General features: G+C 38.4%; 1 protein-coding gene across 11 annotated transcripts in view; it reads left to right on the top strand.

Annotated features, from left to right (window-relative positions):
• CCSER2 (coiled-coil serine rich protein 2) overlaps positions 1-22556 on the top strand; it is a 172441-nt gene that overhangs the window by 51835 nt on the left and 98050 nt on the right. For 2 of the 11 annotated variants that reach the window (XM_014733817.3, XM_070265666.1), the window contains exon 1: positions 7135-7230. The exons of the other annotated variants lie outside the window; for them this stretch is intronic. The gene's annotated coding sequence lies outside the window, so the exon portion shown is untranslated. Of the gene's footprint in view, positions 1-7134; positions 7231-22556 lie in introns of those variants that run through there. 11 annotated transcript variants of the gene reach the window in all.

Below are 22556 nucleotides of genomic sequence, written 5' to 3'. Positions count from 1 at the left end.
ATTTGGTTTTACTTTGAATTTTAGAGGAAATTCCAGGAAATTTTTAATTATTCTCTAATTTTGTATCAGTGGTCTTACTGTCATTTAATTTAGCCCAGGTTTTTTTACTTGAAGGAAGAGGCCAGGAATACTTTAATCTTGGTAAATGGTATTCACACATATGATTTTAGAGGTCGTGGCAACTTGTCTCCGTTCTGCTTGGCACCCAGTTTAGCCGTCTCTCATAGCTCCCCCGACTGTCTTCATGGAGCTCTGGTGAGCTCATGCTGCTGCTGCCTTATATGTGCCTGTGCTGTGCTCCAGCACAGCCTGCCCTCTTCCCGGGGTTCCTCTGCTGTCAACTTTGTTCGTTCTTTTTGGCTAAATTCAGACTTCTCTTCCCTCCCCTCCCCTGAAGGAAGGGTTCGCTGTTCCCTGGTGAGACCCCATAGCATTTTTAAATCACGTCCTGGTTTTCTGCTTTCCTTCTTCCTGCTGGATAGTGAAATGAAGGCTGCTGCTTTTTATCTTTTTTTGCCCTGATACTGACTTAGCGTGTGTAGGTAGGTACTCAGTAAATGGTGATTTTCAGTTAGAATTAATCGCTCCTTCCTGTCTGCTTCTAACCGTATTGCTTCCTCTGAGTTTTAGCACTCTATTTTGCTTAGCGGTGTGCTACTTTATGTTGGTCTCCCCACCTACACTGAAGCTTTCCCTTTTGAAAGCGAGAACTGGGCTGTGTCTTATTCATCTTTCTTCCTACCCCAGGGTAGAACCTGTTGGTATTTTGAAATGAAATTAGGAACCTACATAACTAAAGTGCCAGTGATGTGAATTGTATTTAAATTTTTTAATTTACTTTGTAAAATTCTCATTTTTTGATGTTTATACCACTTGTCCCTCAGGTTTTACTGTAGATTTTGCATCAGTATTAAGTTTCTTGTTATTTTTGTTTAAATTCTGTTGTTTTGGTTTAGAATAAAGTCTCAAATTTTGGTCTGTGGTCCATAAGACTAGTTTCATGGCTGAACTTTTGAACTTATTCATGTTTGTCCTTTCCTTCACTATGAGTTGTTAATAGCCTCCTTATGATCTTTTCTGCCAAGGCCACTGTGGAGACAGTTACTTCCCACATTCATTCATAGTCACGAAATGATGGTGAGGAGGTGGAGTGCATAGTATTGACAATCTCTACGAAGTGCTCCAGAGACCAGTGTAGTTGTACCTGTGAAAAAGTGGCAACATACAGTACACGTGACTTTATCTTTTTTTCCTTGAGCTGTTTGAGAGTAAGTTCCCTACCTGATGCCCCATCACTCTCAGATACTTTACTGTGTATTTCTTAGGAAGAAGAACATTCCGCTACATAACCATTGAAATCAGATTAACGTTGATACATTAGTACCATCCAATCCTCAGATGCCATTGAGTTTCTCCAGTTGACTAATACCTTCGGTAGCAGAGACCCAAGTTAGAATCCCGTGTTAGTTTTGGTTGTCATGGTCATTAATCTCTTCCGTCTCCTGGCCAGTTGAGTGCTCCTTCCAGCTGGCTTCTGTGTCCTTTTCTTCTGTATCTGTGATTCTGTGAGCATTCCCTTGCTTTCTTGTACAAGATGTTCTAGTCTCATCTTATACTTATTCTGTCCTAGACTTAGACTCAGCCATTTCTCCAAGAGCCCTGGTTCTTTTTAATTGAACATGCTGTTTTGAAGCCAAGTTCTGGAGGCTAGATATGCTCGTTGCTATTGATAAGTGCTCTCCCAGGCATCTTTAATGGACAGAGGTAGGGAATACAGGTATGTGTGTATATATACACAGACCTACATTTCCGTCAATATTTCTGTGTTAACTATATATATTGAAAATCATGAGTTCACACTAATACCTTTCAGTCCATCACCACAGGATTCTTTCTAGTTTTCTCTCTTTCTGTATTTGTAACCTCCCATCTCTGATGGTGATAAACCTGGCTTCTGTTATCATTAAAATATTTACTTATTTGATCAACCTCCCTCTATGTAACCAATTTCCCTTTCTTGCTGCCACTTCCTCTTCCCCCTTGATGTCTTTCTCACCCTACTTGGGTTCTGAAACCCCCACAGTAGGCCACCACCATGCATGGATGACCTCTCTACCCTGTCATGGGCCCTGGGCCCATGAGGTCGTCCTCCACATGTACTCTCCTTAAATTCTCATACCCCGCACCAGGTCGTGCCTCAGACCCTTCCTCTCCATGTCCTCCACGTGAGTGTCATGATCCCCCCTGATGTGCTCAAGCCCTCGTGTGCTAGGCCAGCCCGTGCATGGGTCCTCTTTTCATGTTCCTTAGGTTCTAATCCCTGTGCTCGGCCACCCCTGTGTTTGCCTCCCTCCCCTTGCTCCATCTCTGACTTCTCATGTCTCATTCCCCATGCCCAAAATCCTGCCTGCCTGAAGGAATATTTGTAGAGATGGTTCTTGGACATCTTAATCTTGATAATATAGATACAGTGTAAACATTCCCAGACCTCTGCATGTATTTGTTTTATTGTCAAAGTGAATGACAACAAAAATCACGAAAAATAATCTGTGTATAGTAAGTTTTATAGGATTTGTATCATTTTATGGGATTAATATGGAAGCTTGGGTTTAGAATTGTCTAGAGAGCTAAAAGCTTCATTTTTCGAACACTGGTTAAATTCAAAATTTGGTGTAAATTATATAATTATAATGGTTAGTTTATGTGAATATATTTAATCATAATCAGGAAAGTGCACAATATCTTATATTGGAAGGATTTATAAGAATCTGGGATCAGCTTAGCCCTAAAGATTCAAGAGGCAGTTATTTCGAAACTGTTTCAAAGGGCAACAATATTATTATTTATTTGGAAAAAATAGCACGTATAATACCATGTTTTTGTGAGTTTGTAGAGAAAAAGAACTACACAATTATTGTTCTTTAATCTAAAAGAATTTCATTAAGAGTGCTAGGCATTCTGATGTTTGTTGTTTTTGTAATCAGATTTAGAGTTTAATGAAAAACTCATTTATAAATCTGTTGGTGTATTGGTTTTCTCTTATTGCTGTAACAAATTACCACAAACTTAGTGGCTTAAAACAGCATAAACTTTATTGTCTTACTGTTTTAGAAGTCATAAGTACAAAATGGATCTCCTGGGCTAAAAGCACGGTAGACAAAGCTGCTTTCCTTTTGAACGTTTTACTGGAGAATCTGTTTTCTTGCCCTTTCCAGCTTCCGCAGGCTGTCCACATTCCTTAGCTTGCAGCCCCTTCCATCTTCAGAGGCGGGGTGGTGGGTTGTCTCACATTATGTCACTGTGACCTTTTTTCAGTTTCCCTCTTCCACTCAAGAACCCTTGTGATTACATTGGGCTCACCTGATAGTCCTGTATACTGTCCCTATTTTGAGGCCAGCTCATTAGCAACCTTAATTCTATCTGTAACCTTAATTCTTCCTTGCTGTGTAACCTGACATAGTCACAGGATCCAGGAAGTAAGATCTGGCTGGGTTTGAGGAGGCCATTATTCTGCTTAAGGTAACTGGCAGCATACTTTTCAGTTTTTTAAAAAAATAATACTCTTATTAAATTTAAAATAAAAAAAAATTATTCTTTGGAGGTTGACAAATTTAGCATTAATAGGTTCTAAATTTGATTTAAAGAATAAAATTGTAAATTGTAAGCACAGTTTAGCCAAACTCATTTTTTCAGTTTAAGTTAATCTAAACTGATGGTATAGTTATTCAAGGAGCCTTCACTAATGACTGTTCACTAATTTAATGATGTAGTGCTAGAGCTAGTCATAAATTTTCTTATTTGGAGATATTTGAATATTTTTACTCTCAACGTTTGATATAATAACTGGGAATAATTTGTAGCAGGTTATATATGTGTACTTGTATTTTCTGTAAATTGACAGAATTTAAAGACAACTCATTTCTAAGAAAGGCAATTAAAGACTAATAGGATGGTGAAATCATTGGCTTTGTTAGATTTTAGATATTTTCAACTCTGTTTTCTAGGAAAAATTGTTTATAGACCCTGACTTGAAAATAGTGTCCAGTACTGTCAGTTAAGTACATATAATGTTAGATTAGCACTGTGTAGATTGCAAAGTATGATAGACTCTTTATTTACTAACAGTGTACATGATAAATGCATCTGTTTGATGTTATTGATTGCCTTACATCAATAGCTGCTTAAAATAATTACAGATCTAGATTCCTTCCCACTGAGGGATAAAGCGTTCTTTTCTTTTTTTGTCTTGTTCCTATAGACTTTTTACTCGTTTGATCATTTTAGTTGTCTCACATTTCCATTGTGTTTCTGTTGGGATGTGAGGATCATGACTGCTCAGAATGCTAGATGTGGCTGCCCTATGATTTACCATAAAAGGAGTATGGGATTACTTTATAACACCCAGCTTTTGTTTTCCTGGATATTGGACAGATATGCACTCTGTGACAGTCAGTTTGTACATTTATTCTGAATTTTTGTTATAGATAATATTAGTTACACTTAATCACAGTGGAGAATATATACTCTTCCCCCCACCCCCTCGCCCCCATTATTCAGTTTTATGAGATTTTGCTTTTGCTTCTGCTTCCATCCATTTGGCCTTTTACAAATGTTTGGCAAAGCTGTAGCGTCTTTTTATTCTTTGCTGAGGAAGATTTGCCCTCAGCTAACATCTGTGGCAGTCTGCCTCCAGTGTGTGTGTGGCTCACCACCACAGCACGGCTGATGAGTGGTGTAGGTCTGTGCCTGGGATCTGAACCCGAGCATCTGGGCCACCTAAGTGGAGCTGCACACTTAACCACTACGCCACAGGGCCCCAGTAGTGTCTTCTATAGGCAGAAAAATTAGATGCCATCACGTCAAGGACATAGAGATCGTTTGGTCTTCTCTACTCATTTCATAGATGAAGATACTGAGGCCTAGAAAGGTTAAGTCACAAAATCACTTATGAGACACAGAAGAGTTCAGACTTGGAATCTCTGGCTCACATGTCATTGTCTCTGCTGTACCACGTGTCAGCGTGGATTCATGCTGGTTTCTTCCTTAGGGTGGAGAAGTACCTGTTTACTGCTGTCCTCTGTTTTCTGTTTGCTATCAGATGGCAGCCTTTTGGAAAATGGTTCGTTTGCAGTCTTATTGGAGAATGCCTCTTTTGAAAATCAAAACGTTTAGATTATCTGCTTCCCCTCTTGTTCATCTCTTCACCTCACTATAGAAGAAGGGGAGAGTGAAAGGGGAAAGGGCTAATATAGGAGGACTTGCTCTCTATATTTCTTCTTTTTGGTTCATTCATTTGTTCAGCTTGTATTTTTTAATCCCCACTGTGTGCTACTGCTACTCTATTTACTGAGAAATACATATGAAGAAAGAGACAGTTGCTTCTTAGCAGAAACTCATGATCCAAATTCAGAGAGGAGACATACTCATTTCTGACCATTAAAGGAAGGTTCAGTGTGTGTTTCTAATGAACAATATATGCCAACCCATTTTGAGTCCAGAGTTTGGGGACATTTGTATGGTATTTCAAGAAAGACTTCTTTATGAGTTTAAAATGAAGAGAGAAATTATTTTTTGCATTTGTTTAATTTCTATCTCCTGTTTCTTTGAGATGTATTAACAGCAGCCAGCAAGCTACAGCCTGCAGGCTGCCCACCTGTTTTTGTAAATAAGGTTTTGTTGGAAGGCGGCTGTGCCGCCTCATTTACATATAGTTTCTGGCTGTTTTCATGCTGCTGTGGCAAGATTGAGTAGTTACAACAGAGGCTGTGTTGCCTACAAACCTAAAATATTTACTCTTTGGCCTTTAAGAAAAAGCTTGCTGATCCCTGAATTAGAACACTGCAGATAATTTTAAAGATTCAGGAATTAACTTTTTAAGCCAAATATAAGTCTGTGTAAACTTTTTAGGCATTGAATTTTCTCGTTATTGTCATTCCTAGTGCCATTCTTCCTCTGGGCCCAAGTGGGAGGCATCCATCAATCCATTCAGTGTATTTGAGCCAGTGGTATGTGCAAGGCACTGAGGATGGTAGTGATGAGACAGCTACAGGTTCTGTTTTAGTGGGATTTATGTTATAACGAGGAAGTTGAAATATTTAGCTAGCTCATTAACTATTATCTTCAGTTTATAAGTGAGGAAAGTGCTACAGAAGAAAATTACGAAGTGTGAAAGAATATTATTGGAAAACCTGGTCTGGTGTGGATGTTGGGTAAGCCTTTTTTAGGAAACAATATTTAGGCTAAGTTGGTCCAGGAATACAGTAGGTAAAAAGAGTGTGTGTAATTGGAAGGATGTTACATGTTCTAGTGAACGGTGTGTGAGAAGGCCTTGAGGCAGGATGGGATCATGGAGCGTTTGAGGAGCTATGAAGAGGCCAGGATACCCTGAGCACTGACACAGAGGAGCAGTGCAGGAGAGGAGCCCTTAGTGCAGAGCTTTTATGGGCTTGAAGGATTGGGGTTTTTATACTAAAAATTGAAGGGGAGCTGTTGGAGGATTTTAAGCTGGAAAGGGACGTAATTCGATTTACATTTTTAAAATGCTCTGTATAAAGATTCAGTTAACAAGAAAGCTAGACAGGAAGCTCCCATTGAAGTGAGAGGTGGTAGTGGCTGGGGCTAAGACGGTGGCAGAATGGAGATCTAGAGGGGTGGGCAGTTTTGAAAGTGGGTTTAGAGAGTACAATTGGCAAAATTCCATTATTCATTGACTTTCTCCCTTTCGGAAGTTATGACTAGTATTGTTTCTGTTCATTCTGCCGAGCTCATCCTAAATTGCTGGTTTGACTTGTTATTTTCCCATTCCTTGTGCTGTCAAATCTAAACTCCTTTGGTTGGCTCTCCATGATCTGTTCTTGCCTTACACTGGTCTCTAGTTGCTTTGAATCTGCAGTTCCTACCACGTATTTTGAAGGTAGTTGCTATTTCATTCTCTCTCCTTACTCTCTTAGGCTTCTGGCACTAAGTAAGGACTCGCTATATACTTGTTGAAATAGGTGCCATGGTGACATGCCGTTTAATTCAAAATAAGTACAAACTCTTAAGCTAAAGGTAGTGTTTAATATGTTCAATATTTTTCCATACACATTGTGACATAGCCTCTTTACAAAGGAAGTTTCTAAGGTACCACGTGTCATAATAGCATGCTGCAAAGTAACTAAAAATATGACATTAGCAGAGATGTGATAGTGGAGGGACGGCTTACAGAAACTTGAGACTGTGCTAATATAGGTAAATGAAAATCTCAACCTGATGTTGATGCTTTGGCTGTGCTCTGATACAGAATACAGAATGTGAAGGCATAGAAGGAATCTGATTCAATTCTATTATTTTACAGATAAAGGGACAGAATGAGATGAGGAAACTAAAGTTTTCTTAATTCACTTTTTTTTTTGCCAGACTAATGAGGTTTTCATGTGCATTTAATTATTAGCACAGCTTCTTTTTGGTCTGTTAATATAACTCTTATATTGGAAAAAAGTTTATCAAATATAGCTTTTGTGACCCTTTAAACATACCATTTTTCTTCACTCTATATTGTTTCTTGTAGATGAAATATATTACCATATGAAGTTCAATTCAGTGATTAGTTATTGAGCTTCTATTATGAGCTTCTATTTATTGAGCATTCTATTCTGTTATGTCCCAGGCATACTGTTATGTGCTAAAATACTGATATAGATAAGGCGATGTTTATCCTTAATGAATTCAAAGTCTAGTATGATAGGCAGATGTATTATAAATAGATTTTCATAGTATAGTTTTTTAAGTCGTATCATGCATGCTATGATTAGTAAGTGCATGGTCTGAAAATAACACAAACTGGGTTTAACTGTGAGTGTGTGTGTATGTGTGTTCAGAAGGTTTTGAAGAGGAACTGATATTTGAGTTGAGTTTCTAAGAGTATAAAGTTGACCAACTGGTCAAGGAAAAGAGAGGGTGAGCATTTTAGCCATAGGGAACAGCATGTACAGTGGCATGGAAGTCTCATAAAATTAGGATGTACGAGAGGAATACCAGCACGACTAAGAGTACCAAGTGTGAGGTGGAGAGTAGCTGGAAATGAAGCCAGGGAATTAAGAAGATGGATGGAAGAAAAATCTTGTATGTCAAACTGAAAAGACAAATGATGTTTACAAATCAGATTTTTAAAATAGTATAAGATAGATATTATTTAAATATTATGTCAGTATCTGTACCTCAGATCTTCATACACACTTCCGGTCTATGTATGGAACCATGAGCAGAATATTATTTTCTGAGTTTTTCTTCTTTCATAAAAATGGAGTTATTGGACTATCTAAACTCCTAGGTTAGAGCCTATGTTTCAAAGAAAAAGTTAGTGAAGTTAAAAGTAATTTGTTCACCACCAAGTCCCTTTTACCTAGCATAGGACCTGGCATAGAGTAGATGCATAATTAGTAATGCTTATGAAGAAAATATTGAATTATCTGACTTGGTTCAGATAGATATGAACTAGTTTTGGTTACTGAAGGCTCTGAGGCTCAGAAGTTAAGTGCCTTTCATTCACTAATTGGATTAATTTTAGGACTTGTTGCAGTTGTGGTTCTGGCCTGGATGAGTAAATATTTTCCAGCTCAGGCTGTTCTGTTTTATCGTCCTGTGGTGATCAGAACAGAAGCCAGAATGTGTTGCCTTTAGGCTCGTCAGTTTTTAGTGGCATTTAGGTGGTAGCGCTCCAATCTTCTCCCTTTCCTGGTTGTAGGAGTCAGGCAGCCTGGATTTGCAGAAGCTGTCAACTTGATAGCTTAAGTTGGGTTGCATGGAGGCACAGGGGAAAAGCTGGTCTGTGGAAACTTTCTACCTTTTGGTATATGATGAAGTAGAAAATAGCGTGAGAACATCAGACTAACCATCAGGAAGCCTGTGTTTCCGCCTTAGCTCCAGCAGTAGGGTTTCATATGATATAACCTACGAGTGCTCGTCATCCTAAGAGGTTGCATCAAGTGATTTGAGACTTTTCCTAGCTTTGAAATTCTAATTTTTTTTCTTCCTTTGGGATTTACTGTCCCTTTTCTTGTTTTCAGTTCTGGAAGAAATAGGGATATTTGTTTTGAAAATTCCCTCTGCTTGAAAAATTTTAGTTTCCTAAATATGTCTATTTGTTTTGAAAGCTGTTTATTAGTGGTTAAAAGATTTTCTTGCCAACCTGAAGGTGACAAATGAGAATGTTTTACCTGCCCACAAAGTAGGATATATGATGTAGCTTGATTTTTTCTTTTTTAGCTTTTTGTTTCAAAATAATTTTATACTGACAGAGAAATTTTTAAAAATACAAGGAGTTCCAGTCTACTCTTTACTCATTGTCTCCTAATGTTGACATATAACGTATCCATAGTACAGTTGTCAAAACCAGGAAATTAAGTTGACACAATACTAGTTAATCTGCAGACTTTACTTGGGTTTTGCCAGTTTTCCCATTAATGTCTTTCATCCAGTCCAGAATCCAGTCCAGGATCCCACATTGTATTTGGTTGTCCTGTCTCCTTAGGCTCCTCCTGTCTGACAGTTCTCAGTCTTTCTTGCTCTTTCATAATCTTGATACTTTTGAAGAGTACTGGCGAGTTGTTTTGTAGAATAATCTTCATTGTGGGTTTATGTAGTGTTTTCTCATAGTTAGATTGTGATTATGTATTTTTGGCAAGAAAGCCACAAAGATGATGTTCCATCCTTTTCAGTACATCATATCAGGAGTACGGGATTTCAGTATATATTTGTTACTGATGATGTTAACTTTGGTTGCTTGACCAAGGTAGTATCTGCCAAGTTTCTTTACTGCAAAGTTACTGTATTTCCCTTTGTTATTAATAAGTGTCTTGTGGACAGATATTTTGACTGTGCGAACATTCTATTTTTTATAGTTTTGCCTATTAATTTTAGCATCTGTTGATTCTTTGTTAATTGGAATTCTATAAGTAGGAGCTGTCCCTTCCATTTATTTATTTATTTATTTATTTATTTAATTTATATCAGTGTGGGCTCATGGATATTTATTCCACATGTATAATCCATTATTATCTTTATTTGTTCCAAGTGTTCCAGATTTGGTCATTGGGAGCTCCTTCCGTTTGATTCCTATGCCTTTCTGGCATACCCCCATTATTTTCTGGCCTTACAGATGTTATGGGCTCATCTTGTCTTTTTCCTACCCCAGCCTTGGGATCAACATTTCTCCCAGGAAGAACTTTATTGGAAAATGATATTTAGAACTCAAGATCTGGGGGCTAGGTGTGCTTGTTGCTAGTGAGGTGTAATTGCTTTTAGGCATCATAACAGACAGAGCTAGAAACTGTGTGTATATGCAAATCTACAGTCATGCGTCACTTAGCAACGGGGATATGTTCTGAGAAAAGGGTCGTTAAGGGATTCCGTTATTGTGTGAACATAACACAGTGCACTTACACAAACCTACGTGGTATAGCCTACTACACACCTAGGCTATAAGGTCCTACTCTTATGGGACCACCGTAGTGTATGTGGTTTGTTGTTGACGGAAACAGCGTTATGCAGTACATGACTGTGTATTTATGTATCCATTTGTTAATACGTTAAAGGCTGGGAGTTCATACTGATGCCTTTGCTTCCAGTCTAGTACAACAGAATTTATTCTGGCCTTTCGCCTTTTCTTATTTTTAACTCTGTTCTCAGGAAGTGAGAAACTTAGCTCTTGTTAATCACTGTATATCTACTTAGTTGTTCAATCCTAGTGAGTGTATATATATATATATATATATATATATATAAATATAAATATTACATATATTAAGTGTATATATAGACACAGACACAGTTTCAGAATTGCTAACCCATACCCCATGAAAAATAAATTTACTAACTTGCAATGTTTTTGTACCATTCTTTTTTAACTTCAGCTTTACAGTATACAAAGTACTGTTCTGGGTTTACTTAGGTTAGTTCTTTTAGTTCTCATCCCCTTCAGTGCGGGTCGTTACTCATTTGTAACCCTGGTAGGTTCATTTGTTAGTTTGTATTTCATTTTGAGATCACCTCCCTCCACATCATAGTCATTTAAGTTATTTAATTACTTCATATCACTTTATGGAGCTCTTCCTCATTGTTTCTTTTTACCACTGTGTACTACTTTATTTTGAAGATATATATTGTTTATTCAATTAGTCTCCTAACAGTGAGCATTAAGAGTATTTCAATATTGTGCAATTATAAACTACCGTATCGATTATCCCAGTGCATATTTATTTTCATATTTTAAATAAAAGAAAGCTTCTTAGCGCCTTACCTATGTCCATACCAGCTCCTATTCAGTTGTTAAATTTTTTTGCATGTGAAATTGCTCTTCAGTATTACAATATGATGGTTGTTATTCCTGATATTCTGTTTTCCTAGAACATTCCACTCATCTTCTACTCTTATCCAAAACTTACTGGCAAATCTTAAATGCTATAATTAATAAATCTATAGGGTTAGTAGAATGTACTCATAAATTTCATCTCGTGATATTTTTATTACTGCCACCTCATTCCCCCACCAAAAAACATATAGTGTCCTTAAGAGGTGAAGTTCTACAGTGTAACAAAACAAAAGGAAATGCTTTTTTTTCATATTTCTGAAACTCCATTTGATGTAATGTGCAGAGAGTCTGAGGCTCAGCTAAAACGGGACTCACTCTTGCACTATAACTTGACTGGTTTAAGGACAAAAAATTGAATCTAAAAAAAGGAAGTTGAGGCTACTGAAGGAATTGTACATTCATTCTATCATCCAACAAAAGGATACACTAAACCGCTAGTGCACTTGGCGTTTTGATTTATTAAACATTGTTGTGATTTTGTTAAATCACTGTTGGTTGAGTAGAGCCCTAGGGTGCTGGATGTTGAGCTGAGACTCAACAAAAGACCACAAGAGAAATTGAGAGAGAGGAGTTTACTACTCACAGGTCCTGGAGGAGGTACAGGGCACACCTCGGGCGGCCACACAGGGAGGTCAGGGCAGGGTGCAGGCAGAGAGAGAGACAGGACCTGGGTGCTCGCCCTTTTTATTGTCTGTGGGTGGAGTGCTTTGGGCTTCCTGGGCTAAGGCTGGATTGGTAAATTCAAACCAAAAAGAGTGGGGTTTTGGTAAGCTCCACAGGGCTTTTATCTAAGAGGCGCACCAGGAGAAGGTGCTGGGAGGCAGGGAACCTACGTTTACCTGTGACTCTGGGCTGTTACCTAGGCTCGTACTTGTAGGAGGGGTTCCTGTCAGTTCAAGGCTCTCGCAGGTGGCCTGGCCAAACCAAAGGGATGCTGAGGCAGCGGTACCCTGGAGAGCGTAGCTATGCTCTCGAGAGACATACGTGTTAACTGACATCTGCCACCCACCGTTCTAATCAGTGCGGCTAAAGTTACTCATCTGAAACCTGTAAAGGCTTAAGTCAAGACACTTAAAAAGGTTTGAATGAAGTCAAGCAGGAGCTGACTTGGACTTGCTGATGAGATTCGCAACATGTTACAAGACTGGCCGGGCAGGGAGAGTTTGCCTGCAGCCTCTGGAACCCACGCAAGCTCTCACACTGACTCCTCTCTCCTTCCTTTTCAGGTGCGCGCGTGTTGGCCTAGCTCTCAGTCCACTGGGAAGGTCCACAGAAAGGAGGGAACAAATATTTAAAGCATAGAAATTGCAGACATTAGGAATAGGATTGGATTTAAAACAGAAGAAACAGAAATGTCTAATTATAGAATTTAAGGAAACAGGATATATTAGTTTTCTCTTGCTACTAACAATAACAGGTTGTCACAAACCTAGTGTCTTAAAACAGCAGAGATTTATCATCACCTCATTCTGTGGGCTAGCAGTCAGTCCAGGGCTCCGCCGGCTGAAATCAAGGTGTCTGCAGGGCTGCGTTCCTTTTTGGAGGCTTTGGGGAGAATCCGTGTTCTTACCTTTTCCAGTTTCTGGCATCTGCCCTTGAACTGTGGCCCCCTTCCTTCGTCTTTAAAGCCAGCAACACTGCATCTCTTTGATCATTCTCTGCCTCCCCTCTGCCTCCCTCTTGCGTTCCAAGGAATGATTGCATTGGGCCCACCCAGCTAATCCAGGATAATATCCCTGTTTGAAAATCAGCTGACTGGCAACCATAAGTCCATCTGCAACCTTAATTCCCCCTTTGCCGTGTAACTGAACATGTTCATAGGTTCCAGGGGTTATTCGGCTTTTCAGGAAAATTGTTCCATTTCTCTGGAATTCTTATTTATATTGTAGTAGAATTCTTAAAGTATTTTGTGAAAAATCATAATTTCGGCATGGAGACCCCAGAATAAAACAGTAAGTAGTCGTTTTTTCCTCTGGAGCTCTTAGATTTGTGACCTTATGTACTGTGTTTATATTTTTAAGGTGTTCCTGGGTGTTACGATGGTAGTTTTGTTCCTATGAAGAATGGAGGAAAATCTAAGATAATCATTTCTTGAGAGCAGAAGAGAAATTTATAAAGAATTGAGCTACAGCTGAAGTCTTCCCTTTCTAGTTAGAATTCACAAGAAATACAATGATGAACAGCCTTTTTTTTTTTTTTGAGTAAGATTTTGTTTCCTAGCGTATTCTTTGTAAAGAATTTGTGTGGACACGTCAACAGAGCCCTGTTGTTCTGTTCTCCTGGTCTGGAAACCAGCTCTATTTTAAGGAAATTTCTTGGGTATAATGCTTGTATTGTGGTGATGTTCTATAAGCTTATTTAGACTTGGTCACTCTCCCCATGTCTGGCCATTTGAGGTTTCCTTAGGGTTAGACTAACTGCCTCAGCCCTTTTCCTAGGAACAGTCTTGTAGCAATACTCTAGCTGAAATTTCTCTGGGCAGTGTGTTTGGCTGTTGTGATGGGAGGTGAAGCAAGGAGGGACCCTGTATTAGAAGTTACTGGAGCTAAGTGTTAGTCTGAATTTATTTATTTTCACTCAGTAAATATGTTTTGAGTACCTACTAGGTAATGATTGTAAACAGGATAATAGCATTTTTAAGTCCTTCTTAAACGAGGAATTTACTCTATTATCCTTTTCAAATCTGGACATTTTTCGCTGTTTTCTTTTTTATTATTATATCCCCTCCACTGTTTCTGTGCCCTTTTCCTAGAACTTCTAATAGTTGGATATTATATCTCACATGAGCCTTTTTTCTCTCCTGTCTTCTGTTCATTCTTCTTTTTTTAACCTTTGTTCCTTTGTTCTTCTACTTTTTTCTTTTTGTCCCTTGTCTTTTTGAGATATTATTCCTAGAGTTTTTTCTGGCCCTTTCTGTTAAATTTTTAAATCAGGCAATTACTTAACTCTTTATGGAAAATTTTAAACATATTCAGACCTAGAGAGAAAAGCCATGGGGGTTCACTATACCAGTTCCTTCACTTCAACAGTGATCGAATTGTGGCCTGTTGTTTTCACTTATATCCCTGTTGACCCACTCCCCTTTCCCAACTGGGATTAATTTGAGCATCATCATCATTTAAATGTAACATAAAAATATTTATATGTAAATATGTACTTAAACATTTGTATGTAGATATTTATGAATGTCTTACTAATGGATAAGGATTCTTGTTAAGACATAACTACAGTTTCATTATTGTACCTCTAAAAAAATTAAGAATAATTTCTTGATATCCTTAAGGACCCAGTAAATGTTTAATTTTTTTAGTGAACTTTTATTTTAGAATAGTTTAAGATTTACAGAATTATTGCAAAGATAGTGTAGAGAGTTCCTGTGCACCCCACACCCAATTTCCCTTATTATTAGCATATTATATTAATATGGTACATTTGTCACATTAATAAGCCAGTATTGATGTCTTATTATGTAAATAGTCCATATTATTCAGATACTCTCAGTTTCCCCCTTTTTCTGTCCCAGGATCCCATCCGGGATGCTGTATTGTGCTTAGTAGCCATGTCTAGGCTCCTCTTGGTTGTGACAGTGTCTCATGCTTCCCTTGTTTTCAATGGCCTTGACAGTTTTGAGGAGTATTAGTCAAGTATTTTGTAGAATGTTGCCCAGCTGGGATTTGTCTGGTGTTTTTCTTGTGATTAGATTGGCATGATGTGTTTTTGGAAGGACGACTGTGGAGGGGAAGTGCATGCTCATCGCGTCGTATCAAGGGTACCTTACTGTGCATATGACTTAACACCATTGATGTTAGCCCTGCTTGCCTGGCTTGAGATACTGTTTGTCAGCTTTCTCCACAGGAAAGTGGCTTTTTTCCCCTCTCTTTCCGTACTGTACTCTTTGGAAAAAATGACTATGGGCAGCCCACACTGAAGGACTGGCTAGTTATGCTCCACCTCCTTAAGGGCAGAGTATCTGCATTAATTATTTAGATTTCTACTGCAAGACTGAAAAGCATTTGTCTCTTTTCCCTCATTTAATTATCTATCCAATCATTTCTTTATATCAGTATGGACTTACCTATTTTTATACTTTTGGTTCTGATTCATACTCCCATCATTGTGTTTTTTTGTTTTGTTTTTGAGCATTTTCTTTTCAGCTTTCTGGCACTGCAAGATGCTGCAGGCTCATCTTGTATATTTCCTGCCTCAGTCCTAGAGTCTCAGACCTTAGCCATTTTTCCAAAGAGCCTTGGTTCTTTTAGTTGGAGAACAGAGTTAGAAACCAAAACGTGGATGCGAAGTATGCTTCTAGGCTATGTCAGCTGACAGAGCAAGGAGATATATGTGTATATACACATATCTATAAATATTTCTGTTTTTAGCCATCTGTATTTTAAGCTAAACATGAGTTCATATACTGATGTCTCCAACTCTTATCCATTACCATGTGCATCCTTCTTGCTTTTTCCCCTTATTTATAACCTCCCACTCTTAACAGTGAGACACCCGCTGTTTACCATCAGGCATCCAATTATGTAATTCTTCAGTTCCAGTATACATGTCTAGTCACTTCAGAATTGTTAATTTGTGCCCCGCCAGGAAGCAGCTTTATCAACTAGAGGACAGTGCCTGTATAGGATCCATTGCCTTTAGTCTTACAGACTCCATTCCTTTCCAGAATTACTTGGGACAGCACTTTATTCCCCTCACCCCCTTTAAGTGAGGTGGTTTCATAAATTTGTAATGCATTTAGATTTTTGTTACATTCTGCATTCCATCTAGGGGCCCTGACTTCCTAAAAGATTTTTAAAAATTTACGTGCATTAAGGTTCACTCTTTGTGCGGTAGGGTTCAGTGGATTTTGAAAAATGCTTAATGTCTTGTATTCATCATTACAATATCATGAAGAATAGTTTCACCATGCTAAATCGTCCCTTGTTCATTTTTTCTTTCACAGATCATGCTGTTGGTGTTGTAGTTAAAAAACCCAAGGTCATGCAGTACTTCTACTTTGTTTACTTCAATAAATTTTATAGTCTTGCATTTTACATTTTGATCTGTGATCCATTTTGAGTTAATTTTTGTGTAACAACTGTGTTTGGGTTAATTTTTCTGCATATAATTTTGTCAAAACTTCCAGCACTCTTTGTTGAAAAAGACTGTCCTTTCTGCCTTGAATTGCCTTTGCTCCTGTGTCAGGATCAGTTGAGTGTATTTTGTATGGGTCTACTTATGAACTCTGCATTCTGTTCTACTGATGTATGTTCTGTTCTTTCACCAATAGCATGGTGCGTTGTTACTGTCTTGTTTTGTCTTATAGTAAGTCTGTGTTGTATAATAGAGATCAGTTATTTTGTCCCTAGTTCCTACATGGGAGCCTCTATATCTTAGGAATTTCCTAAGTGTTTTGTTCATGGTGGTCCCTAATAGTTTATGCTAAAAAGGTGACTTAGGATGAGGGTAGGCCATGCAAGAAAAACCAAATGTGTGATTAGAGGGTTGGGGTGTTAAGCCGTGTGATGTTTGTCTGACCTGTGGGGAGCAGAGAAGTGGGCTGGAGACTGAGTTCAGGCATGTGGCCAGTGATTCAATCAATCATGTGTATGTAATGAAACTCCCATAAAAACTCTGGATGTTGAATCCCAGGTGAGTGTCTCAGGGTAACAATCCTCTGCTTATTGTTACTCATCAGTGTGCCAAAGAGGTGATGTGCTCTGACTCCACAGGGAGAGAACACAGAAGCTTTGCATGTGGGACCATCCCAGACCTTGTCCTGTGTGTCTCTTCTTTTGGCTGGCATGATTTATATCTTTTTTGCTGTAATAAAATTGTGGTCATAAAGTGTAGTGCTTTCCTGAGTTCTGTTATAGTGAATTGTTGAACCTGAAGGAGTGGTGGGAACCTCAGAAATGCAAGGCCTGAGAACCCCTGAGGTTTGGCTGGTGGTGTCTGAATTAAGGTCAGTCTTGTGGAAGACTGTGCCCTTAACCTATGAAGTTTGTCCTAACTCTGGATAGTCAGAATCAAAAGTCATTGTAGTCGGTGACATAAAAAATGGAATTTGCTAGATAAAGCTTGACCTGCTGAAACTTATGGTTTAGAAAGAGAAAGGATGAAAGGGCAGGGGGTGAGGAATTTCTGATTCTTGGCTGGCTATCTAGTCACTCATGATACGAAACTGTAACTGTGCTGTGATCCATTACTAAAGGCAAAAGTTATGGAATGGAATTTAGAAATGGTGGTAGATCCAACACCCCATTGGATGGCTCTCTGGATACATAAGGAAATGTAGAATATTAAGAAACAAACTGAATATACAATCCTTAATATAAATCCTATATTAAGAAACAAACTGAATGTGGAAACCAAAGGATTACCTGTTACTTGTGACAGTTAAAACGAAAGTAGCAGAGCATGCTGGGGCTGATCCTGATGCTGGGCCAAGCTTAGATTTCGGTCAGTCTGAGCTACCACTGTAGCCTTAAAGCCACCCCCAATAGGAAAGATTCTAGGACAGTAGACAGTACTGTCATGGCCTCTGGTTACCAGGAAGGTAGTCCAATTGGAGGGAGGGCATACCCTAGAAACTACTGAAACCAGGGGTTCCAGTGCCAAGGAGTTGTCTCATTTCATGGATTGGTATCCTCAGCTTCCTGAAGAACCTTTTCTAAAGTGGATTGTGAGAGCGACTCATCTAGGGGCAGTATTTTTGGTATTGAATGCTGCAGAGAGGAGAGAATGTTTGGGTTGGTATAGGATCCACAGCTCACCATACAGCAATCACAGATGCCTTTACACAGCAGGTTATTCCCAAGGGAGCAGGTAGCCTGGTGAACTGGATAAGGGCTGCTGTGAAGTTTGTTTACCTGAGAAGAAGGACTGTCTTTCTCCTATAAGTGCCGAGTGGAACACCTCAGATGAAGTGCTGTACACTTTATAGCAAGCCATGCTGGGTTAACCTTATGATGATGGGGGTGTTCACCTACCGAATATGCCTCTTAACCAGGTCATGTAACTGCTGTGATTAGGGGGACCCCTTTTACATGGGCACCCCACGTCACTATACTGCTGTAGAACCAGGCAACTGTCCGAGAAACCTTATCATATTTGCTGTCTCAGTTTCCCTTATAGGTGTTAAAGATGCTAACAAAATTAAAGTCATTAACAAGAAAAAGGAGAAAGACGGAAGGGAAGAGCCAAGAGACTCATCCCATCAGGGGTCGATGTTTATTAAGAAATGAGACGAATATATCAGACCTTGATCAGGTTGAAACAAAGGTGTTAATGCAGCCCAACTGAAGATTGTGGCTACCAGTGGCAGCCAGTGCTGGTTCCATGACATTAAAGGGCCCTAAGCAGCTCCTCTTTATTTACCCCAATTTGGAGGAATTTAAAGAGCTAAAAGGTGAAGCTGAAAATGAAGAACCTGGCTTGGAATCAACCTGGGACAGTGGTCCGGTAGCTTAATCAAAATGAAGATCGACAGAAGGGCCAGGGTCCCCTAGCTCTTACCACTTCCCCTCTGGGGACCTAAAGTCTTATGTACACGTGTAGGTAAAATGGTCACCAGCTAGAGAAGAGACCTTGCTGGCACTCCTTGACACAGGAGCCCTAGCTACTTTCCTGTCAAGACCTGTTGATGGTGTCCTAACTGGGGCCACTTTTAGAGTGGAGTATCGTAATGCAAGAGTTGATGGGCTCAAGGTGAAGGCTCAGATGGAAATTGGAATGTTTAAGTGGCTTTATGTGAAGTGGTTGGTCTCCTCTGCCTGAATGTTTTATGGAAAAGGGTAGTGTGTCCTACCTACTGGTGTGAAACCAGAACCACGAGGTGAAGTCTTAATGGAGGGAAGCTGATGTTAGGAATGCAAGGGTTGATGGGGTTATTGTCCTTTGAAGGTCTCAGAATAAGAGTCCACCACCAATAATAGAATTCCTGAAGACAGCTTTTGAGGATTTTTTTTCCTAGTTAAAATAGTTTCTCTCTGAATGATTACTCCATGAACTTGATACACAGTTGGGTTTGTGTATATCATTTTACTTTTGATTTTTAGGGATTCATTTAAGCATTATTTATAATAGTAGAAGATTGGAAACAACCCAAACATCCAAATAATATTCATATTACATAAGAATAGCATATTAGGGACTGGCTCCGTGGCCGAGTGGTTAAGTTAATGTGCTCTGCTTCGGCAACCCAGGGTTTTGCTGGTTGGGATCCTGGGCGCAGACATGGCACTGCTCATCAGGCCACACTGAGGTGGCGTCCCACATGCCACAACTAGAAGGACCCACAACTAAAATATACAACTATGTACTGGGGGGATTTGGGGAGAAAAAGCGAAAAAAAAATTGCATATTATAGAGGCTAATTAGGGGAAGGGGTATGAATATAAGGATTTTTGTTTAAATTAAAAAATTTTTTTTAGTAAGCAAATATGAATATATTTACTTCCCCTCAGTTTCTAAGCATATGTTTATGCTTTTACGGTTACAAATAATTCTTTAATAAATAGCCCAGCCTTGTCGTTTTGTGTTTTGGGGATAGACATTTTCAAGAGCTCTTTTTTTTCTTTGAGTGAAATTCATAGAACATAAAATTAACCATTTTAAAGTGAACATTTTAGTGGCATCTAGTACATTTGCAATATTGTGCAGCCGCTACCCCTGTCTAGTTCCAAAACATTTCCATCATCCCAAAGTAAACCTCATACCCGTTGAGTAGTTCCTCCACATCTGCACCCCCCCCCCCCCCAGCCTCTGGAAACCACTAATCTGCTCCCTATCTGGATGGATGTACCTATTTTGGATATTCAGTATAAATGGAATCATATAATATGTGACCGTTTGTGTCTGGCTTTTTTTACTTACCATGTTTTTGAAGTTCATCCACATTATAGCTTGTATCAGTAGTCCATTCCTTTCTAAAGCTGAATAATATTCCATCATCTATACATCCATTCATCCGTTGATCATATGGGTTGTGTCTCCCTTTTGTATTGTGAATAATGCTGCTTTGAACATGCATGTACATGTTTGAGTACCTGCTTTAAATTTCTGAAGGATGTATACCTTGCAGTGAAATTGCTGGGTAATATAGTAATTGGTATGTTTAACTTTTTGAGGAACTGCCAAGCTGTTCTCCACAGCAGCTGAATCATTTTACGTTCCACCAGCAACGTGTAAGTCTTGCAATTTTTATACATCCTTGAGAACACTGATTATTTTCTGTTTTTTATTATAGTCATCCTACTGATGTCAAGTGATATTTTATTGTGGTTTTGATTTACATTTCCCAAATGAATAATGATGCTGAGCATCTTTTCATGTGCTTGTTGGCTGTTTGTATATCTTTTTCAGAGAAATGTCTATCAAGTCCTTTGCCCATTTTTTAGTTGGGTTGTGTTTTTATGTCTTCTGGATATTAGACTCTTAGCACATAGATGATTTGCAAATATTTTCTCTCATTCTGTAGATTATGTTTTCACTTTATTGATAATGTCCTTTGATGTGCAGTTTTTAATTTTGAAGAAATCTAATTAATTTTTTCATTGCTTATGCTCTTGATGTCATATCCAAGAATTCGCTGCCAAATGCAAAGTCACTAAGATTTACCCCTATGTTTTCTTCTAAAAATTTTGTGGTTTTAGTTCTTATATTTAGGTTGTTGATCCACTTCTTGTTAGTTTTAGTTTATGTTGTGAAGTAATGGTCCAGCTTCATTCTTTTGCATGTGGATATCCAATTCTCTCAGCATCCTTTGTTGAAGAGACGATTCTTTCCTTATGAATGATATTGGCACCCTTGTCAACAATCAGTTGGCCATAGATGTATACATTTATTTCTGTTCTGTCAATTCTGTTCCATTGATTTGTATGTCTGTGCTTTTGCCAGTGGCTCACTGTTTGATCACTATAGGTAATCTGTAATCACATGATTTTGATGACTTGACCACAAAGGTAAGTTTTGAAATCAAGAAGTATGAGTCCTCCAAATTTGTTGTTCTTTTTCAGTACTGTTTTTGGTATTTGGGGCCCCGTACTCTTCCAGTTAAATTTTGGAATGAGCTTTTCCATTTCTGCAAAAAAGACCATTTGTGTTTTGATAGAGATTGTAATGAAAATATAGATCACTTTGGGTGGTAGGCATCTTAATAATATTAATTCTTCCAATCTATGAACGCAAAATGTTCTTTTCATTTGTTTAGGTCTTCTTTAGTTTCTTTCAGCAGTTTTGTGGTTTTCAGTGTATAAGTGTTTTACCTTCTTAGTTGAATTTATTCTAGGTACTTTATTCTTTTGGATGCTGTTATAAATGGAATTGTTTCCTTAATTCCTTTTGGATTGTTTCTTTTGTTGTATAGAAAGACAGCTGACTTTTGTGCGTTGATATTGTACCCTGCAACTCTGCTGAATTTGTTTATTATTAGCTCTAGTAGTTCTTTTGTGGGTTCTTTGGAATTTTCTGTATATATAGGATCATTTCATCTGTGAAAAGAGAGAGTGTTATTTCTTCCTTTGCAGGTCAGATACCTTTTATTTCATTTTCCTGTGTAACTGCTCTGGCCAGAACTTCCAATACCTTGTTGAATAGCAGTGGGGAAAGCGTGCATCCTTGTTTTGTTTCTGATCTTAGGGAAAAAACTCTCAGTCTTTTGACCATTGAACATGTTAGGTCTGAGTTTTTCATAAATGCCCTCTGTCATGTAGAGAAAGTTCCAGTCTATTGCTAGTTTTATGAGTGTTTTATAATCAAAGGATGTTCAAATTTATCAAATTTTCTGCATCAGTTGAGATGATGATGTGACTTTTTTCTTTCATTCTATTAATGTAGTGTTTAACATTGATTTTTCATATGTTGAATTGTTCTTGAATCCCTAGGATAAATTCCTCTTGTTCAGGATATATAATCCTTTTGATATGCTCATTAACTGAATTTACTAGTATTTATTGGTATTTTTACTTCATATTCAGAAGGATATTGGTCTGTAGTTTTCTTGTAGTGTTTTTGTCTGGCTTTTATATCAGGGTAATTCTTGGCTCATAGAATGAGTTAGAAATTTTTCTTCATCTATTTTTTTGAAAAGTTTGAAAAGGACTGGTGTTGATTCTTCTTTAAATGTTTGGTAGAATTCACCAGTTAAGCAGTCTGATTCTATAGTTTTCTTTATTGGGAGGTTTCTGAGGACTGATTCTGCCTCTTTTGGAAG

The sequence above is a fragment of the Equus caballus genome, chromosome 1, assembly GCF_041296265.1.
Source record: "Equus caballus isolate H_3958 breed thoroughbred chromosome 1, TB-T2T, whole genome shotgun sequence".
Lineage (NCBI taxonomy): Eukaryota > Metazoa > Chordata > Mammalia > Perissodactyla > Equidae > Equus > Equus caballus.
This window is presented reverse-complemented; position numbering and strand designations above follow the sequence as displayed.